Raw genomic sequence first — 19,624 nt, 5'->3', positions numbered from 1 at the left:
CCCGTACTTTAAGCACAATACCTTCCTTCCTCCTTTTTTACCTGCAAATGGGGAGAATTTGATCTGGAATCAGTGTACAATGCAATAAACCTTGAACTCCACAATGTCAGAGTAGAATGACACTTTAAAAATGATTACCATTGTTCATGTCTCTTTAAGTGTACATAACTATACAACTGCTACAGAAACATCTGGCAATTTCAACTAAAAATGCTTTTTTACTATTGATAAATATCCTTGTTAAATTATTTTTGGAAAGGAATGGATTTTAAATTAATTCTCCCCTTGGAATTCTGTTCCTTGTGTATGACTGTAATTTTTGTTTAGTTTTTCCATAATCAGAAGGGGAGGAAACAGTGCTTTAATGTGTGAAGAACACAAACTTTCATAAAACCATCGCCGCTTCTTGCAGTATGCCTGCAAGGTGCACCGCCAAATCAGCACAGACGAGCTCCCAAGTTTGAATGCTTCAGCACTTCTCCAAAGTCGCTGCAGTGTGTTTGGGAGATGTGATCCTCCTCAGAGAGCAGAGAGGTATCCTGGCCAAGAGGTTTTCTTTGGGCTGGAGAGTGGTTTTGATTGTTTTGCTGTCCCTTGCCAATAGCTCTGACGCTAGCTATCCAGCAGATTGGCTAGCTCACTTATATGGATTAGGACAGTTCTGTTTGGAAGTCCCATCAGACAGCCTCTCTAAAAGGGGAACTGAAAAAAAAAAATCAACGTCTGCAAACTCTGAGCAAAAAAACCCAAAACCAAAAACAAACAAACAAAAAAACCCCACTCCAAACCTATGGGGACAATCACGGGAGCCAAGGAAGGAAGAATTTCCTAGGAAGTAAAGAATTAATTGAACGTTACATCTAACCAGCCCTTTTACCTCAGAAAAGCTTATGGCAATAGACACAGGGTGGGGAAACAAGATGAGATCAATCCTGGAGGACTGAGTGGTGGCATTGTTAATTATTTATATTGAGGTGGTACTTAGAGCAAGGGTGGGGAATAATTTATGATGGGGAGGGCACTCCAAGATTTTGGGAAGTGGTCAAGAGCTGCAACCTTCTGTGATATTAATGGAGGAGATGCGGGGTCTGGGATGGAGGTTCAGTGCTGAAGGGAGCTTGGGGTAAGGGATTGGAGTGTGGGAGGGGGTGTGAGGTCTGGGAAGGAGTGTCAATGAAGAAGGAAGTTGGGACCTGGGGCACTGGACTGGGGTGCAGGGGTTTGGGATGTGACCAGTGTTCCCTCTAAGCTGTGCAGCAGCACTACTTCAGAGGTGATTAATCAGCCCCTTCCAGTCAGTCAGCTCCATATATAGTGGCCTGAGCCCCTGACTGGGCAGGGCTGATTAATCAGCTGTGAAGCTGTGTTGCTGCACAGCTTAGAGGGAACACTGGCTGTGATCTAGGGCAGGAGGGGGTTGTGATCTGGGCGAGGGATGTAGGGTCTGGGAGGAGGTGTGGGTTCAGGGGAGGGACAGAGGGTTTGGGTTATGTGGGGTGGCAGTGAGTTGGGGGAGGGAGGGACTGGGGGTGCCGGAGGCAGGTTCTGGCTGGGAGACTTACCTGGGTAACTCCTGGCCAGCACATTTCTCAGGCAATCTATCTGCCTGCCCCACCCCTGTAGAGGCTGCAGGGGCCATGTGCATTAGTGATTAAGCGCCTGAGGGGAGGAGGGAGTGGTCTTCAAACAGGCAGCTCCTATTGGCCAGAAATCAGCCAATGGGATTCTGCTGGGGCAGGAGCAGCTGTGAAGCACCACTCCCCCCTTCCCCAGGCTCACAGCTGAGAAAGAGAAAGCCGCAGCAGCCGCTTTTCTGAGCGATTTGTTTGTGTGTGTGTGTGTGTGTGTGTGTGTGTGTGTGTGAGAGGGAGGAGGGCGTGGGGCAAGCAGGGAGTCTCCCTGGGGCTCCCTGCTGAGTCCTCAGGCTGGATCCTGTGGCTTGATGGGCCATTGCCTAGCCCTCACTTAGGGGCTCCTTTGGGGCCCTATTGTGCAAAGTACTGTAGAAACACAGAATGAGAGACTGTCCCTGTCCCAAAGAGTTTGTATTCAAAATAAACAAGATAGACAAAGGATTGGAAGGGAGCCAGGCCCAGAGAGGTGAAGTGTCTTGCAAAGGTCACACAGCAGGTCAGTGTCAGAGTCAGGCAGAGCACTCTGGGCTCTTGGACTAGTGTCCTAAACCAGGGCAACTGAGCTACTGTATTAATCTGGCTGCAAGGCCATACAATTTAAAGTATACACAGGCAAAAATGATACGACACCCGAAGAGAACTGTATACAGCAGCAAATACTGGCTCATTTATGTCATTAGTGTAATGGCCCAGAGAGCTGGCATTTGCTTCAGACATGAAAAGCTTGCTAAAATGGTCCACAATTCATCTGAATGTTAGAGTTGGGCAGAAACTCATTGAGTGGTAGCCTGTTGCAAAAGGCATGGCACTCGGCAAGAATCACGTCCACACAGATTGCATGTGTGACTCAGTGCTTGCTTGACTGGAGCAGTTTTGTGCTTTTTAAAGGACTCTATCCAGGTCCTTAACTACCCGGTGCATTGTTTTCCCTATCTGTAAACCAGGGATGATAATACCCCTCTATCTCAGAGGCATTGAGGCTTCCTTCCTTCATGTTTGTAAAATGCTTTAAGGTGGAAGGCATTATAAAAGTGCATTATTCATTTAAAGCCTATGCTGCAGGAATATCTGAGCTAGTCCCATGGCCATCTTGATTCAAAACTAATATTGGATGCTGACTGGGAAAATAACATTGAAGTGTACATGGAGTTTGTTAGGTTTTCCTCCTCAGCCCCCAAAATGCTTTAGCCCCTGAAGAGAGCAAGCTAAGCCTTCCTGGTGGTTTCCTTGTTGATAGTCCAGTGAGATTGTAATAGAGCCTCTCAACAGAGCTGTGGGTTATACAGGTGGGCCAGGAACAAGTAGACCCAACTGATTTTTTACAAAAACCTACTTAACTAGATCCAATAAGAAAGAAGCTGAAAATGTTCAGCTGAAGTTTCTCTAAGGGTTATTGAGGTCATAGCAGACTTGTGGCTTCTAACAAGACAATATTTCCTAACCATACTTGGAGGGAGACAACAGATAGTATATTTACCTGACTTGGATACATAGTTGAGCAGATTAAGTTTCTCTGTGTTATTGAGACTAAGGCTATATAAACATTTGACGTGTGTGTGTATATGGGGGGTAAGCAGGTGCTTTTCTTTGTGAGTGCATGTAGTAAGAACCTCCTTGGGCTCATCATCCCAAATTGGAACTTCACTGGGGAGAGGGAGAGAGAGAATGCAGGAAAATCAATGATTTTAAGGTAATTGCAAGAATTTAATTAAATATATTTAAATGCGTGGTAATACTTTAAAACCTCAGCTTGACTCCTTTCCATATCTTAAGTTACATGAAGAATAGGCAGCTTCTAACCAGAGGGTACTGTACCAGATGCAGCTTGCTAGATGCTTGTAAGTTTCTCTCCAGTTTTTCCTCTCATTCTAATTCCCTTGTTTTATGTGAGCTGCAAGGCTGAAGTCATCTCACTAGCTAGGGAAGTCCCTCATTTCCCATCCACATTGTCTCCATTCCTGTAATAACAGAACTGCTATTTTACTGCATGTTCCTGTAATGTGCTCCAATCTGAAGAGTTCACCTTGCATGACCAACTCTAAGAAATGTGAAATGGTCCAAGGGAAAAGGACAAAATTGTTAAGAAGCTTCCCTTTGATGAGACATTTTAAATCTTACCTTTTTAGTTCTTAAATCTCCCTCTTTCAAATGTTCCTCCTAACTATGTAGCCCTGATTGAAATGAATATCCAAATACAAGAAGTCTGTAAAACCAAAAGCATTTTGATGCTCACAACTTTGCTGACACCAGACCTACAACTGTAGCCCATTTCTGAAAGCCATCACTGAAAGCAGCATTCAAAGAAAGCCGTCACTAGAACTGCTGCTACTTAGTAGCAGTAGTATAACATTCCTGTCTTAAAAGGCAATTGGGAGCCAGTAGATACCACATGAAATGCAAATCCCTCCCTTGTTTTCCATGCCTGCCATTTTGTTCCACCTTTTGCCACCATCTGTGGGTGGTGAGCCAGAGAGAGTCTATTATACAATTCAGTTAACTTTGAATTGAGGGTCCATCTGTTTGATGTGCCCTCCCTTTAATGCAAAGCGCTCCATTGCTAGTTAATGATCATGAACTGTCATCGCAGTCACTTTGAAAAGGTGACAGTGATGAATGGAGCCAGCAGCTCTGAGGGAGGTTGATCACTGAATGGACAGTAAAGTTTATTTAAGCACAGGCCTGATAATGGCCCTGCATATTTCAGATGGGTTGTTTCCAGTCCCTTCTGGGATAACAGACATTCCCAGAATAATGCATCCCATTGCAGCTTTCACCCTCCCCCTTTGTGCATAGCCCTGTGATGAGAGAAAAATTACTCTGCATTTCTACATCTGCTGTCATAACCGCTTTGCCTCCTTCTATGCAGTTCTCTATTTAAAAGGGGGGGAGGGTATCTGTGATACACCCCCACCCCCAGTTTTGTTTAAAGAAAAAGAAGTTGCTCAAGAATCTGCTTATGCTGGCATAGAGCACTCTTGTAGAAGCTAGCAATGGCTCATGCCCAGAATGATTTATCTGGGAGTGCTCAGATAAAATAAAATCTAGAGCAGAAAAATCTCTGTGTTTAATTCTTGCAAAATCCAAACCTGACGGATGAGCTTTTTGCAATATCAAAAATTGAAGCTTGTTTGTTCCCTCCCCCCATTTTTTAGGTAAACTGACTGAGTACTTCATCTAATACAACCCAGTAATGAAGTCACACCTATAAAAGCTATGCTCACCCCTGAAATAGCCAAATTCTGATAATGATTCCTGCAAACACGTAGGTACCTACTGAAGCCTACTCATGAGAGTATTTCAGTGAGACTGCACATGTGAACCAAGTTATGTGGGGTCAAGATCACCGTTACCAGAAATCAGGTCTTGCAGATCAAAATAGTTTTTTTTTTAATTGTGATTTATTTGAAAATGCAAAGATGGGATGTTCACTCCTCGGTTCATCTGTGTCTCTGTTGTTATGGATTCAGTGTTTGTATATTAATCATACAGTTAGGGAAGAGCCTTCTGACACTCTTTCTTAGGGGTCTGCAGAGGCAAATGCTTGCATATGGAGTGCTGCAAGTAGGGTGTATATTTAATTTACTGAGTGAGCAGGGAAGAGACTCCTAATCAGAGGCAGACTGATAACAGAGCATTGTCATTAAGTCTGGGTCTCTTTCCTGGAGGGCTGGAGTTTTCCTTTGGATTGTTAAAATCAGTTGCCTGTGGACTCTCCATGTCACCAATCAGCAAAATAGCAAGTGGACTGAAAAATAAAACCCAAGCTTTTCATACCACTGACTAATCTGCATTCAAGAGTTGTGGCTGGAAACTAGCTCCAGTAGGCCTTGGAGTTTGGAGACAAAAGCTTTTAGAGAGTGTACCCTTAGAGGGTTTGGAGCCTTGAGGTCCCAAGATAAACAAATCTGCTGGTGAGAGTGACCAGTGTTAGGTCAGGCTAAGGGTCATGAGAAGGTCAAGCTGTCTTGGATATTTTTGTTATGTGTTTACCCCCTGAAAAAAGTAGGGGGTGCTGGCACGCTCCTGGATCCAGTCCAGGAAGTTTGAAACTGTCTGTTAGGCAGCACAGGAGGGGGAAATTGTCATGGGAAAAACCTCAAACAGATCCAGAGGAGAAAAGTTCTTGGTGGCAGGGAAGGAAAGAGAAAACATTGTCATGTGTGAAGGAGTAGAAAGTGCTCAGATACTAAGGTGATGAGTTCCACAAAACTATCTGAAGGGATGAATAAGTGGTTTGAAGTGAGTTCTGTAACTTTGGTTTAATTTTATTCTTAAAACATTCACAGTAAGAAAGATTCATATAAAAAAACCAAATAGTGTGCAGCTCTCAGGGTATGTGAAAGATCAGTCTAACCCACTTGTCCCTTTCATACCATTGTCAACACCAAACATTAAAAAATGATGTGATTGGCTTTAAATGAATATGATTTTTTTTAATAATTCATTTTGGGTTTTGTGTTTCCTTTCTATTTTTTGGAGTTTTATGAGTTGGGTTTCCAACTTTTCTCTGAGAGAAGCGATAGGAATGTTAAGAAAAAGCAAAAAACAAAACCATTCCACAAAACACCAAGGCTACGTCTAGACTGCAAGCCTCTTTCAAAAGAGGCTTTTTCGTAAGATACTTTCGAAAAAGCTTCTTTCGAAAAAGAGCATCTAGACTACAATCATTACTTTCGAAAAAGCAAGCTGCTTTTTCAAAAGAGAGCACCCAGACAGTCTGGATGCTTTCTTTTGAAAAAGCACAGTTTGCATTACATAGCGCCTTTTTTCGAAAGAGCACTTTCGAAAAAAGGCGTTATTCCTCTTGAAATGAGGAGTACTGCCGTTGAAAGAAAAGCCGCGTTCTTTCGATTTAATTTAGAAAGTACACGGCTGTAGTCTAGGTTACTTTTTTCGAAAAAACCCTGCGGTCTAGACACAGCCTAAGATAATATTAAAAAGCCAAAAGCTAAAACTTTAAGAAAAGCATCAATTATCATGAGACTTGCCAATAAACTGAGATTTGGCAACACTGAGAATAGGCATCTGAGCTGAAGCATTTTGAATTAAAGTGTTGAATTATGGTGTTGATGAGTCTGGTCTATGGTGGGCAACAGATGTGATAGCTACAGACAAACCCATCAGCTCTAACACTGAATTTATCTAGTTATTGCCTTTATTTGAGGAAAATGTGAAGGACAGAAATAGAACATTTTTTCTCATGGGTATATTTGGTGAAGAATAGCCCCCATAGGCTGATAAGGCAACTCCATTCTAACTTTGTGCTTCTTTCAAGTAAATTATTACCCAAATTCAAAACATCTGTAAGAGTATGTTAACAGCATTCATTAGTCCATTAGTTTCTGGTGTCTTTTGTTTACCTTTAAAGCCTTTGTAACAATTCATTTGTCTGTGGATCTCAGATTAAGTCTAGGATAATTATACTCTTTTATAGTGAATTAGAACAGTTGCTATCTCAGAGTGACTCTAGGATAATTATGCTTTATAGTGAATTAAGAGTGTTACTGTGTACCAGTGACTAAACCATAGGCCACTATCTACACTATCACTTTTAATCAGCTATTTAGTGACATGGTTGCTCTATACATTTACTGTTGCTACATGACATGGTGAATATATTGCTTGTACAGGCAGTCCCCGGGTTACGTACAAGATAGGGACTGTAGGTTTGTTCTTAAGTTGAATCTGTATGTAAGTAGGAACTGACGTCCAGATTCAGCCGCTGCTGAAACTGACCGCCAGTTCCGACTTACATACAGAATCAACTTAAGAACCCAACTCTGCCTTGGGCTCCCTGTAGTCAGCGCTGGTCAGTTTCAGCAGCAGCTGACTTGGGGACGCTTGGGGCAGAGCAGCTGGGGTGCTGCTGGGTTGGTCCAGTTGCGCCCAGAGCGGCGCTGCGGGACCAACCGGCAGCGCCCTAGCTGCTCTGCCTCAGGCGTCTGGAGAAAAGCCTAGTCTGCTGGGGGGGGGGGGGGGGGCTACTAGCTGCGCCCCCCCCACACACCAGCAGACCAGGAAGACGCGGGCGGCAGACCGAGACGCATGGCGGTCCTGCCGCCTGGGTCCTCCGCGGCTTTGCTCCCAGTCTCCCTGGTCTGCTGGAGACCAGCAGACCGGGGAGACGGGGAGCAAAGCCTCTGGGGACGCCAGCAGCGGGACAGCCGCGGGGCGTCTGGGCTGTCCCGCTGCTGGCTTCCCCCGAGGCTTTGCAAAGCCGCGGGGGGGGGGGGGGCTCGGGCAGGGGGGCAGCCCAGGCATGCCTGGGCTGCTCCGCTGCTGGCTTCCCCGAGGCTTTGGAAAGCCCCTCCACGGCTTTGCTCTGCGTCTTCCTGGTCTGCAGACCAGGGAGACGCCGAGAAAGCCCTGGAGTACACGGATGGCAGGACCGTGAGGTCCCGCAGTCCGTGTCCTCCAGGGTGAGCCCCGTTCGTAACTGCGGATCCGACGTAAGTCGAATCCGCGTAAGTCGGGGACTGCCTGGATCTGAGTTAACCAAGATGCATCATTGTGTATGGATCCCAGATCATGGACAATCTCCTACTTCCTCTCCCCAGGATTCTAGGAAAGGAGTGTGGCGGGAGGGAGGAGGTGAAGGGGATGCTGATATGGAGACAGAGGAGGGGATCCATCCAGGAAATGACTGGGCATTCCCATATGCGATGAGTTATATGGACTTGTTCCACAGTTAGTCAGTGTAGTAAAATGTGGGAGACAAATATGGGTATATTTAAAAAAATGTTATAGGGATACCACTGAACTCTACTTGTTGTAACTAGGGGAGAGTTGCAATCTGGGAGAGATGATGGGAGAATTTCACCAAAATTAAAATCCAATAACACAGAATTTGTGCTGACACATAGAAATGGATGTTTTCACTGTATCTCTCTCTCCAGTGTTCTGAACAGATGGGTAGTCTGGCTACGAGAACACAATAACATGTCCTTGTCTGTAATCAAAGTAAAAGAGTGAATTTGTGATCCAGCAAAGAACTGCAACTGGACACTTTTAAGAATAGAGCAGTATCTTAAATCTGACATTATGATAATTAATATATTGAGACATGGAGAATGCAAAGCTTCCTTGTCAGCAAACCAAGAAAAGGAAGCAGGCCAGATTTTGACAACAGCTAACATGATATTGCACTGCACCCCATGACTTTGTATGTGCTCCTTTGTATTGCCATTATTACTATTTTATTTTCTGAGAGTACAGTAAGGAACAAGGAGAGACACTCCCCCGCCCACCTCATTGTGCTAGGCATTGTTGAAAGACTCTGGAAAACACAGTCATCACCTTGAAAATCTTGCAATCCAAATAAATAAGAAGGTGGAAGAGAAACAGAGATGAAGTAACTCACCCAAAGTGTCACAGCAGAGTAGTGGCAAAGTAGAGAGTAGAACCCAGATCTCTTACCTTCTAGTCCAGCGCCATGTCCACAGTCCCTGTCCTCTGTAAAAATGCCCTACTTTTGTTGATGCTCTGTGAGTGGCCAGTTGTCCCATGCTATGTTATAGCTGTCTAATGTCTGTAAGGGACTGTAACATTGCTGAGAATCATTGTAGCATCGGGTTGTCCCAGATAAGCATGTCTCCTTTGTCCCGGGCTACTCTGAGACCAGGAAATTGTGTGTGTCATTAAGAGCTGTTACATATATTCTATGCTTCCAAAGGTGCACCCTGATTACTAACAAGAAAACCATCATATTTTGACTAGAGAATTGTATTCACGGTAAAGCAAAAAATACTACTGCAGAAAGGCTTACGTTCCAATTTTCAATACTGTCCTAAAAATTTTATGTCCAAAAATAAATTTGCCTCTTCTGTTAGGCTTGGATTTATAGTGCACAGTTTTATACCATGTGGTGTCCAATGCTTTGTGCAAGAGGAACTTTATCTGTAAATAAATGCTCATGTCACATGACTTGGGATTATCATCAAAATGAGAAGGTACCATTAGCACTGGGTGGTATCTGCATGAGAAAGTTGTATCAATTTAGACTGGTACATTAATTTAGTGTTACTCAATTCTTCAAGGTACTACTTTAAAACCAAAGATAAAGTCCTCCTTCCAAAGGGGTTGCACTGAGTTAACTAACCCAGTGTATGTGTCAGTACAGCTTTCTTATGGTTACAAGATATCTCTTGCTGGTATCTCCAAAAGTGAGTTCCCATCTTCATTTGAGGAGTACAATGGAGTTAAGAGAATAAGCAATGGGTGGGTTTTTAAAGTCATGTTCTGGTTTTTTTTTTCTGTTCTTTGTATTCAAATAAATGGTTTAACTGGGCCACAAGGAATGAGGCAAATTATTCTCATGATATTCAGGGGTTTACTGTAGGGATGTAAATGGTTAACCTATTAACCAGCCAGCCTCACCTTTAATGGATGAGGCTTACTGGTTACAGTTAACCAGTGGAGGCTGGAGCAGGTGCCTGCCCGCTGTGGGCAGAGGGCTGCTTCAGCCCCGTGGGCCTTGCTGTGTGTGAGGGCGCTCAAGCTTGGCCGGAGCAGTCCCCATCCGCTGTTGGCCCAGCCTGGTGTGCTGGCGGGCAGAGGTGCTCCAACTGCTGCCTGCCGTGGAGAGGGCACACCAGCTGATTGGGCCAGAGTGGCCTCCTGGCCCATCCCCATTTAATCTGTTAACCCGTCAAACATAAAGTTTAACTAGTTAACTAATTAAATGGGATTTTACATCCCTAGTTTGCAGCCTAATTCCAGGGATTCGCCAGCACAGAAGCTCATTGAGCACACATTTTACTACTATTGTTGCAATAAATAAAGGGTGTTTCAATCAAAGCAGGCAAGGTCCTCTCTAAAGGTACCTCCACCTCACTTGTGTGAGTGTGGTGGGTGGATGGGAGAGATCCAGGCAGGAAATCATATTTCTGTTACACTGTAATTCCTAAAAGTTGTCTCCTGGCTGGGTGTCCCTCTGACATGTTTGGCACAGAAGCAGAAGGAAAGTCACACCTTATCTCAGAGCCTGCCTCCTTTAAACACATACAGCCAGGCAGGAGGATTGTCCTTTTGAAACTTGGGCTGAGACGTTTTACTAAGTGTCTGCAAACATTTAGATACACAAATTGACTGCTGTTAACTGCAAGCCCATTGTCTACCTAGTGACAGTTTTCTCTGAAAGTTACTTACTAGGGGTGAGTGTGAATCAAGCAAATGAATTCAAAGTAGCTGAAGCCTCTAGTCATGAATTGTTCTGCTGTTAGTTTAAACAACCTTAATATAATTGCAGTTATCCAGGGGCTGAGTCAGGAGAGGAGTGGAAAGTGGGGGAAGGGCATTAGTGCAAGGAAAGAGTTCTCAGTAATCCTTTGAAGAGCAAGAATGATAAGTAGTTTGTCTCCTTGATTGTCCCTGGCTCTGAGGGGTAATCCTAAACATTTATGTCTTTTTAATATAATGAAAAACATGAAATATTGCTGTGCATGGTACAAGCGTTACCGTGAGAAATTCAGGCCTAAACTTTTCAAAGTATTTTTGATTTTGGATGCCTCAGTTTTAAAGTGCCCAACTTGAGATACCTTAATGGAGCCTGATTTTCAAAAGATGAGTGGCTTGACATTTTTTGAAAAGCAGGACTCTGTAAGGCTATATTGCTATAGCCACACTCAGCTGGTCAAATAGCCACATTGGTCAAGCCAACTAGCCACGTTCAACTGGCCAAATAGCCACATGTGGCTAGTGTGTTGGACACCACGGCTGTAAAGTGTCAAGTTGGGCACCCAAAATTGCTGATGGCTGGAAATTTATTCCTTAGTTTTTAGGGTTGGCTTTAAGGTTTGAGTGGGTGTATTCTTGAAAGGCTTAGCCTGTCCTTTTCCGTCATCCTTCTGTATGGCCTCCTTACTTTACTCTCTCTCTTACTCTGTTTTACAAATAAAGTAGTAATAATGATTATACAAAAGAGTACCTCCGAAGAACTAGCAGAAATCTAGTGAATTGCATTGAGAACCCAGTGACTTCTGGTAAATTTCCTAGTTCCCCCCTAGAGCTTCCTTCTCCTTCCCCATCACAGATGTTGCAGTCCCACCATCTTGCTCTGATCGTCCTGGAGACCATTTTAGTATGTTGTTGCAGCTTATTATTTGTACAATGGATGTGGCTAGATGGCCTGTTCAGTGATTCTCAGGCCCCCATTCTGCTAGACATGATGCATATACACAGCATGTAGAGAGTCCCTGTCCCAAAGAGCTTATATTCAAAAAGAGGAGTGTGCTGGTGGATACCACAGATGGATGAGGGAGCACAAGGTTATGGCAATGCAATTTTCAATGGTCAAATCATTTGAAAGTGGCAAAATTATTTTTACGTTCAAATACCAACTAATTCCATTCTTTCTTCGCTGCTATATGCATTGCAGTGTCCTTTAGAATAAATATTACTTTTAAATATCATTTTCAGATTTAATTCTGTTTTTGTGCTGGTTTATACCGTCTACAGTTTACCCTGTGAATCTTTTTGCAGGTCACCCTATAGCCATGCCGTTACATATGGACACACAGCAATGGAGAACGTTTCACTAGTGAACGTTAACCTCCCATGTTCCTCTGCACATTTAAGGTCAAGTTCAAGACCATCCAGTTACATCTGCAATAAGATTGTGAAATGGTGGGTCATCATGATTTGATGATTTCATCACATGGAAAAAAACGGCAGTGAAATTTCATAGAAATACTGTGGAAAGCTCTTCTCCACAAAACTGTTAAGAGTAGATTTTCCAGAAAAATGTTACTGTGACAGTGGAAGATATGAGAGATGAAATCCAAGATAAATTAATATTTGCATTAAATATATGGTCCAATTACATTGCTAAATGGGGTATCTTCAATGAACAGGTCAGTTCTGGAAGAGTGTAGGTCTCTGTGGCTGCATATAGATTAAAACAGAAACAAATATTTAGACTTCTCTTTGCGTAAGAATTGGCTGGGGGTAATCAGGGACCTTCCAGCTTTCTGACATTATAGAGGTGGCAATAATTGTATTCCTGGCCAGCCCTCCCAGGGGGCAGAGATTTGAATATAAAGACAACAGCTTTTGAGCTGATGATGCGGCTTTTGTTGTTTGAACAGGCCTTTGAGGGGCTGGAGTTGCGGGAAACAGTGATATTAAATATAGCAGGGTCATCTCTGTTTCTCATACTCCTACCACTGTTTTGTCATGGATCTGGAACTTCCTTTATTTATTCTTGGATCTGGGCTTCTAATACTCCAGTCATCTGAAGAAGTGGGTTGTGCCCACGGAAGCTCGTGATACCAGCTACATGTTTTGTTAGTCTTTAAAGTGCTACCAGTTTATTTGTTGTTTAAGTTTTTTCATGTAGGAATAAGGTGGCTTTTGCTCTCGGGCACTCACTTCTGCCTTCACAAAAACAGCGAATTGAGTTCCTGGTGGAGGCAAGAATCTGATTTCAATAAACCAGTTTGTGGTGGAGGGTTAATATTTCACAGCCTTTATAGGGTTAATGGCCAGGACAATACTTACAATGGTGACACACAAGCTCTGAGTTAAATGCCCCCGCCAAAGGTACACAGTGACTTTAAGAAGAAAGACACAGCTCCTTGTGTTAAGGACCCTCATCTCTTAATCCAGTGACTGTCTTTGTCATTTATGGCTTTGGAGTAAATCAATAGGGTGACCAACTGAAAAATCAGGACTGTTGGTAGGAGGAGAGGCAAAGAGAGGAATAAGGATTTGTGTGGAGGGGGACAGAGCAAGTAGTACCCACTTTTGTTCCTCCTCGGCCCTGTAACTTCTGGTGTTATCTTGACTGTCAGTTATGAATTTACCTCTGTGCAACAGAGGACTTGTTCATGGCTGACGGGGGAGGGGGGGGAGCGGGGAGGGGAGAAGATCACTAGAAGGGCTGAAGCAGGGAAAACGGGCTCAACAGGGAGGTCCTTAATGCTCACATGCCACCAGACAATCGGTCATCAGTTTGACCAGCATAGTTGGCCAATGGATCATTCAGGTGTCCAGTCTGCAGGAGTTTACATATGTTGGGATTTGTTTTTTGTTTTTTTATAAAATCAACAGATCCTGAAAGTAGGCACATTCTCAGTTTTCAAAAATATATGCCCACCCTTCATAGAAAGGAACCTCACCTATTGTTCCCCTCCCTGTTAGTGTGCTGGTGTTCTCCCAGCATTGCCTGGCATTTCTTGGGAATGTTGGGTTAGCAAATGTCCCTGAAATCCTCTTGGAATTTGGATCCACGATGCTGAGCTTGACCTGAATTGAGGTGCACTTCAGATCATTCTCAGATCAGCCTCTGCCTATGTGGCTGATAAGTCTCCATTGACAGGGCTACCATGAGAGTTTAGATTAGATTTACATGTTGGCAATGAGCTGCATGCTACAGCTGCATGCTGGGGTGTAAACACCACAACTCAACTTCTGGGTTCCATATGCATGATGCGAAGTGTATCCCAAGGGGCAGTAAGTGCAGGGGACACAGAATGTTCTTTTTAACAGCTGGTTTCATGTATTGTGTGACAGTCAGACACACACAGGACCAGCAAAACCACTTCAGTTGGTGAGAACAGACTTTTCTATCCACACTATGGAGAAAGCATGCTAGAGAGATGTAGTCTGGTCTCATCCAGTATCGAGACTCCTGTCCTGTTCATGGCCAGTACACGCTCACCACTACGAAACATGGCTCAACAGTCAGCATTGATCTTGCTTCTTGCTGCTTCTGAAAACATGTGCATGTGGACATAAGCTAATGAGACTAGAGCTCACCTTTTTGGCCTAGAATCAGCAAGGCCCATTCATGTATCCCTCTTTCATGTAGGGGCTCTTGGCTTCAGCTTCCTTTCTCAGGCCTCTGTCTGACCTGGGTTAGCCCTTTGCTGCTGTGCCAGCTCTCTGAAACAGCCTGTCCCACTTCACTTTGCTTTAGTCCTTTCCGAAGCACCTCTGTGTGGCCTGAATGCATGGAGCTGTTGGTCAATTATGCATTCCTGCTGTTTGTTACCCCACTTCATCTGGCTCCTGACAACCTGCTCCTAGCATGCTCACAGAGCAGCCTTATGAAGTCATGTCCTGTGCTGAGCCCATTCTGCTTTGTGAAAACCTTGTAGCTGTGAACACGGAGACCTAGACTTGGCTCAGTCTGAAGTCTTCCTCCCTGAGAGCACAGACTCGAGGAGAAGATCGGTGTGTGGTGTGTGATTTATTACTATTTTCATTCTGAGGCCCAGATCTTCAGCTGGAGGAAATGAGCGTAGCACTGTTGAGGTCACTTGAGCTCTACTGTTTTCTGCCTGGTCCCGTTCTGTCTTCTCTCTCATAGAAGGCTCATCTCTTGTCAACAGCTGTTCCCCATAGGTAACGTTTAAGTGTCAGATCTTGCAAACCCTTGTTCGTGAGTGTAAGGAATTAAATGGGACAGCGTGTAAGTGTTACTCGTGTAAGGAAGGGTCTCCAGGATCTAGGCCTTAGTAAGGAGATGTTTACTATGTAATAAAACATATCAGAAAACATGCATGAAAGTGCTGTTGTCCAAGTTGGACATATATTTCCATTTTTAACAAAATACACATAGAACAAACTCAGGACCTCTAGACAAAGAAACTTGCAATGCTGTTCTGATTTATGGATATCAAAAACAGGGGCAGGAAACTGCCTACATCACAATAACCTGAACTCCACCTTATGTCAACAGACCGTACAAACAGAAGGACACAACCACCAGCTTTTGCACAGCCTGGTACTGTACACCGTAACCTGCTCACATGTTGAACAGAAAGAAAAACAACATGACTAGCCTGTTCTGATGGCAAGCAGATAAACACTCATTCCACTCAGATATGTATTATTTCCTTCCCTCTCTTTCTCTTTCTCTGCCACCACCAAACATGATAAGTCTTTGCTTTTTATAGGCGTCTGTTTGAGTTTGTGCTACTTTCAATGCAGTCACTCAAAGCTAAGATGTGGACACGCTTGTTGAATTGTTAACTCAAGCCCCAAGGAACAGCACAGTTAGGAAAATGTAAAGATTGTGATTAACCAACTGATTCCTGGTATGAATCAAGGTTGTTTGCAGTTGATTTATTATTATTTTAATTTTAGTTGCTGTTAATTTAAGGCTGAGAGCTGGAGGGGAAGGAATTGGCACAGACAAAACTAAGTAAGAGATCAACTGATGTGGGTACTTTATTTGTATTTTCTGGACTAAAAGCCTTTGATTTAGTCATACCCTGTCTGTAGCTACTTTTCAGCACAGACACCCTGGGGAGACAGGAATAGCAACCAGAATTCCAGCAGACATTGTAACTAACTTAAACCAATAGGGATACAAATTCCTAGAGATACAGCACTGATTATAAACATCATGTTACGGAAACGTAGAAATTAGAGGTGGAAAAGACCCATCCACTTTGATGCTCAGTGCAATATTATTTACTAAAATATTATTATTATTAATTATTATTATTGATTATTTTGTAGTAGCATGTCAGAGCCCCAAACAGCAATCAGGGCTCCACTGGGTTGGGTACTGTACAAACACATAATTAAAAGAGCGGCCCTGCTTTAAAGAGCTTACAGGTTTGATTCAGAGTACAGCTCACTTTGGCCTGATCAACAATGCATGGGAAGGTTGTAGTCAGATATTCAACTCCAGGTATGCAAATTACGTATCTGGTGTTGACGTATCTTACATCACGTTGGCTTCCCTTGTGAGGAACCAGAGTACCGGTGCCAATGGGGGCACACTTTGTATTCGATCTAGTAGGTTTACACTAAATCGAACCCCGGAAGATCGACTGTGGCATGTGAAGACACTACCACAGTCGATCTTCCATGTAGTGTAGACATGCCTAGAGTGCTTCTATAATGCCAACAAGTGAAACCAAACCCAGGACCTCTAGAGCTTAGGGCATGAACAGCTACCGCTTGAGCTAAAAGCCACCTCACTCTCAGCTAAGGAGAGGAAACTTGTTCTTTCTCCCTATAAGTGGCCTATGTGCCACTACATGGGACAGTGAACTACACACTTAGGGCTACACACTCCCCCCAGCCAAAGCAGCATGTCCCAAGCTTCAGAGATATCCCAGTTGAAATCCTGGACAAGCCCCGCTTTCAGCGCCAGCACCTGGAAAGTGCCCCAGTAGAGTGTGATTTGTGAAGTGCTCCAAAGTGTTGTGCTCTAATTGCCCCATGTAGATCCTGCTAGAGCAGTCTAAAAGAACCTAGTTCATGTATTTAATGTACTCTGTTAATGCCGAAAACTTAGTACCTTGAAGGTCATATCAGCATGGGGTGGGGTGGGGGGAGATGTTACAGTGCAACAACACAGATTGCTTTACAAATCACTCCCCTGAGATGTGCTTTCTTGCATTGTGTAGACAAGCCCTCTGACTTGAAAGGTTACTGCACTTATTAGGGATTAATAACATATTAGGCACACTCATACAGCAATTTTGTAGCAAATGGGATAATCTTTCACCACAAAACATTTGAGAAAATGTTATTCATTTATTCTAAACACAAGCAATTCATTTAAAAAATATGTTGAGACATTTTGATGTTTATTAATATCTTAAGTCAACATTTTCTAAACTTTTAAAAGACGTGCCCTTCTTCAGGAAAAGGAAATTCCACTGTATGGTATTAAAGGCCATCCCACAAGAATTTCATCTTCCATGACCCTGCCTTCCACTCGTCTTCACACTTCCCTGAGGGGCTCTCCCCACACACTTTGGAAAACACTTCATGAAAAATAACTTTAGAAATCCCCATTTCCCCTCCTCCTTCCTAATATCTGACTGGTGCATTTTGACTTTTTAAAGATCTGGCTGCTATGAGGAAAATATATTTTCCAACTCAGGCTTGTCTAGGTCTCAGAGCATGTTGTTGTTTTCTGTTGAATTATCAACAGTGTTTTTTTGTATCACCTCTCTGTGCTGTTATTTTTTTCTCTGCTCTTCCTTATCACAGTTGAGCTGCATTAGTATAATATGTTCACTTTAATACTGCATACACACAGTCTTCCTCCTCGGTTAAGAGATGGATCTCTTTGTTTTTTGAAATACGTAAAGGAGATGTAGGCATGTGTTCTGTCCTTGTAGTCATCTATTTCTACTTTTTACGAAGCCAAACAACAAAACGCAATTCAGGAAGACACAACAGCCTGTTTTTTAATGCAGCATCAGCACCTCTCTCCCCCACACAGCTAGAAATCTTACTTTTCAACACTTACTTTGCCTTTCAGTCATGACACTGGTTTCCTTGGCAAAGCACATTGAGATCTATCAGGGAAAAATGCTGAAGAAGAGCCAGGTGTTAAGAAAGGTGCAATTTGTTTGGTTCTTGTTTGTATTGTGGTAGTACTGACAGATGAAACCAAGATGGGGCCACATTGTGCTAGGAACCCACTCCCCACTTCCCCACCCGAGTCCCTACCCCCAAAGGAACTACGGGTCCAGAGGGTGCTACTGCATCCACTGGCATGAAATGGTGACCTATCTATTCAGGGTTTACACACTGGTTCAGTGGCTTTCAACCCACCCCCCACTACACAAAAATCACAGCACTACTGGAGGAGCTCACAATCAAAATAGGTAAGATAGATGAAGGACAAAGCTGGGAATAGACTCCAGGTCTCTTCTGATTCCCAGAGCAGTTGCCTCATCTACTTCACCAAGCTGCATCTCTACGTTTGCTCTGGCTGCCTTTATTTGTTAAATAAATGTCTAAACTTAACTTATTCCAGCTTTTATTTTCTGTCACATTCCTCTGGCAAGGTTCATGCTGCAGCAGCTATTCAGTGTGGTACTGGCATTGAGTCAATTTGACATCTCTTGGGTCAGCCATAAAAGGGACACCGTAAATTGTCTGCTGTTTCACTGGGTGATGATACTCTTCTCTGCCTCCTGTTCTGATCCTCCTGTGCGTGGTTAAACAGCTGTTGTGAGCCACCTCCTGGTTTCATTTTAGCAGCAGGTTAAAACTACTCTGGCATGTAGATGTTGCTTGTGGAGCATTTTGGGCTCCTTTGGGATCATTTAGTTGTGAGTGTAAACAACGCTGCTAGAATTATTATAGTAAGGAGAGGTTCCACTAGAAGCATCATGGCAATAGATTTTAGAACAAGCCTGAACATAAGGCAGAGAATTTGAACAAACTTCATGATTTCCAGCCTGCACAAATAGCTACTGGTAAGTCTGTACCTTAAATTCAGCACATTAGCAGTAGATAATATATACTATGAAATATGAAGGACATGCTGCATTTCAGTTTGCATACATGTATGCTTGTGTGTGCATGTGTGTGCACTCATGTGGGTGCAAACTGAACCCCAAGCTGGAATACCTCTGTACAATAAAATACAATTTTATAGCCCCTGATGTCTTCTGCCCATTCACTGCCTTTGGTTCAAGGGAAACCAAGACCCATGCTGCACCTGAAATCGTGCTATCTGTAGTATGTAAAGAAACTTTTGGAAAAGGTTTTCTGCCTTATTTTCTGTCTCATTAAAAGTAGCACCAAGTGATAATGCACATCAGAGACAACAATTAAAAACTGCACAATTGGGCTCATGGTTATCTGCAAGGTCAAAAAGTAGTACAGCTTGTATCAGTGAAGGTTCCAAAGTTCTCATTAGTACTTACTACAGAGCCAGAATGTGGGGAAAAAACCAAACACATGGTCTAGTCAGTTCTGAAACATGGACGAGCCCCAGCCTAAAACCCCTTTTAAGCCCTAAAGACTGCTCCTGAAGTTCAGTTTCTTACTAACACAAAGCAGGCTACATCTAATTAATGTTAACCTTGAGGCATTGAAGCTATATCTACACAGCAGCACTATTTCGGAATAACTGACATTATTCTAAAACAACATAGTCCATGTCTACAAGCAGTTATTTCTACATAATGTTGAAATAATGTCGAGCTGAAGGACTTCTTACTTCAACTCATATAACCCTCATTTGTACAAGGAATTTGGGAAGTCAGAGGAAGCGTGCTCTCTCG

The 19,624-nt window shown here is 43.3% G+C and overlaps 2 long non-coding RNA genes across 2 annotated transcripts in view; one reads left to right on the top strand and one right to left on the bottom strand.

Moving 5' to 3' along the window:
- Window positions 1-381: 381 nt before the first annotated feature.
- LOC142826736 (uncharacterized) lies at window positions 382-1,676 on the bottom strand. The gene is made up of 2 exons (XR_012900954.1): window positions 1,563-1,676; window positions 382-702 (listed from the first exon to the last, which is right to left on the bottom strand). It is a non-coding gene; the product is annotated as an uncharacterized LOC142826736 (long non-coding RNA).
- A 1,376-nt stretch (window positions 1,677-3,052) lies between these two features.
- Window positions 3,053-19,624, top strand: part of LOC112544032 (uncharacterized) — a 32,985-nt gene continuing 16,413 nt past the window's right edge. The window contains exon 1 of the long non-coding RNA XR_012900952.1: window positions 3,053-3,324. This is a non-coding gene — a long non-coding RNA (uncharacterized LOC112544032). The remainder of the gene's footprint in view (window positions 3,325-19,624) is intronic.

This window comes from Pelodiscus sinensis, chromosome 2, assembly GCF_049634645.1.
Source record: "Pelodiscus sinensis isolate JC-2024 chromosome 2, ASM4963464v1, whole genome shotgun sequence".
Taxonomy (NCBI): domain Eukaryota; kingdom Metazoa; phylum Chordata; order Testudines; family Trionychidae; genus Pelodiscus; species Pelodiscus sinensis.
This window is presented reverse-complemented; position numbering and strand designations above follow the sequence as displayed.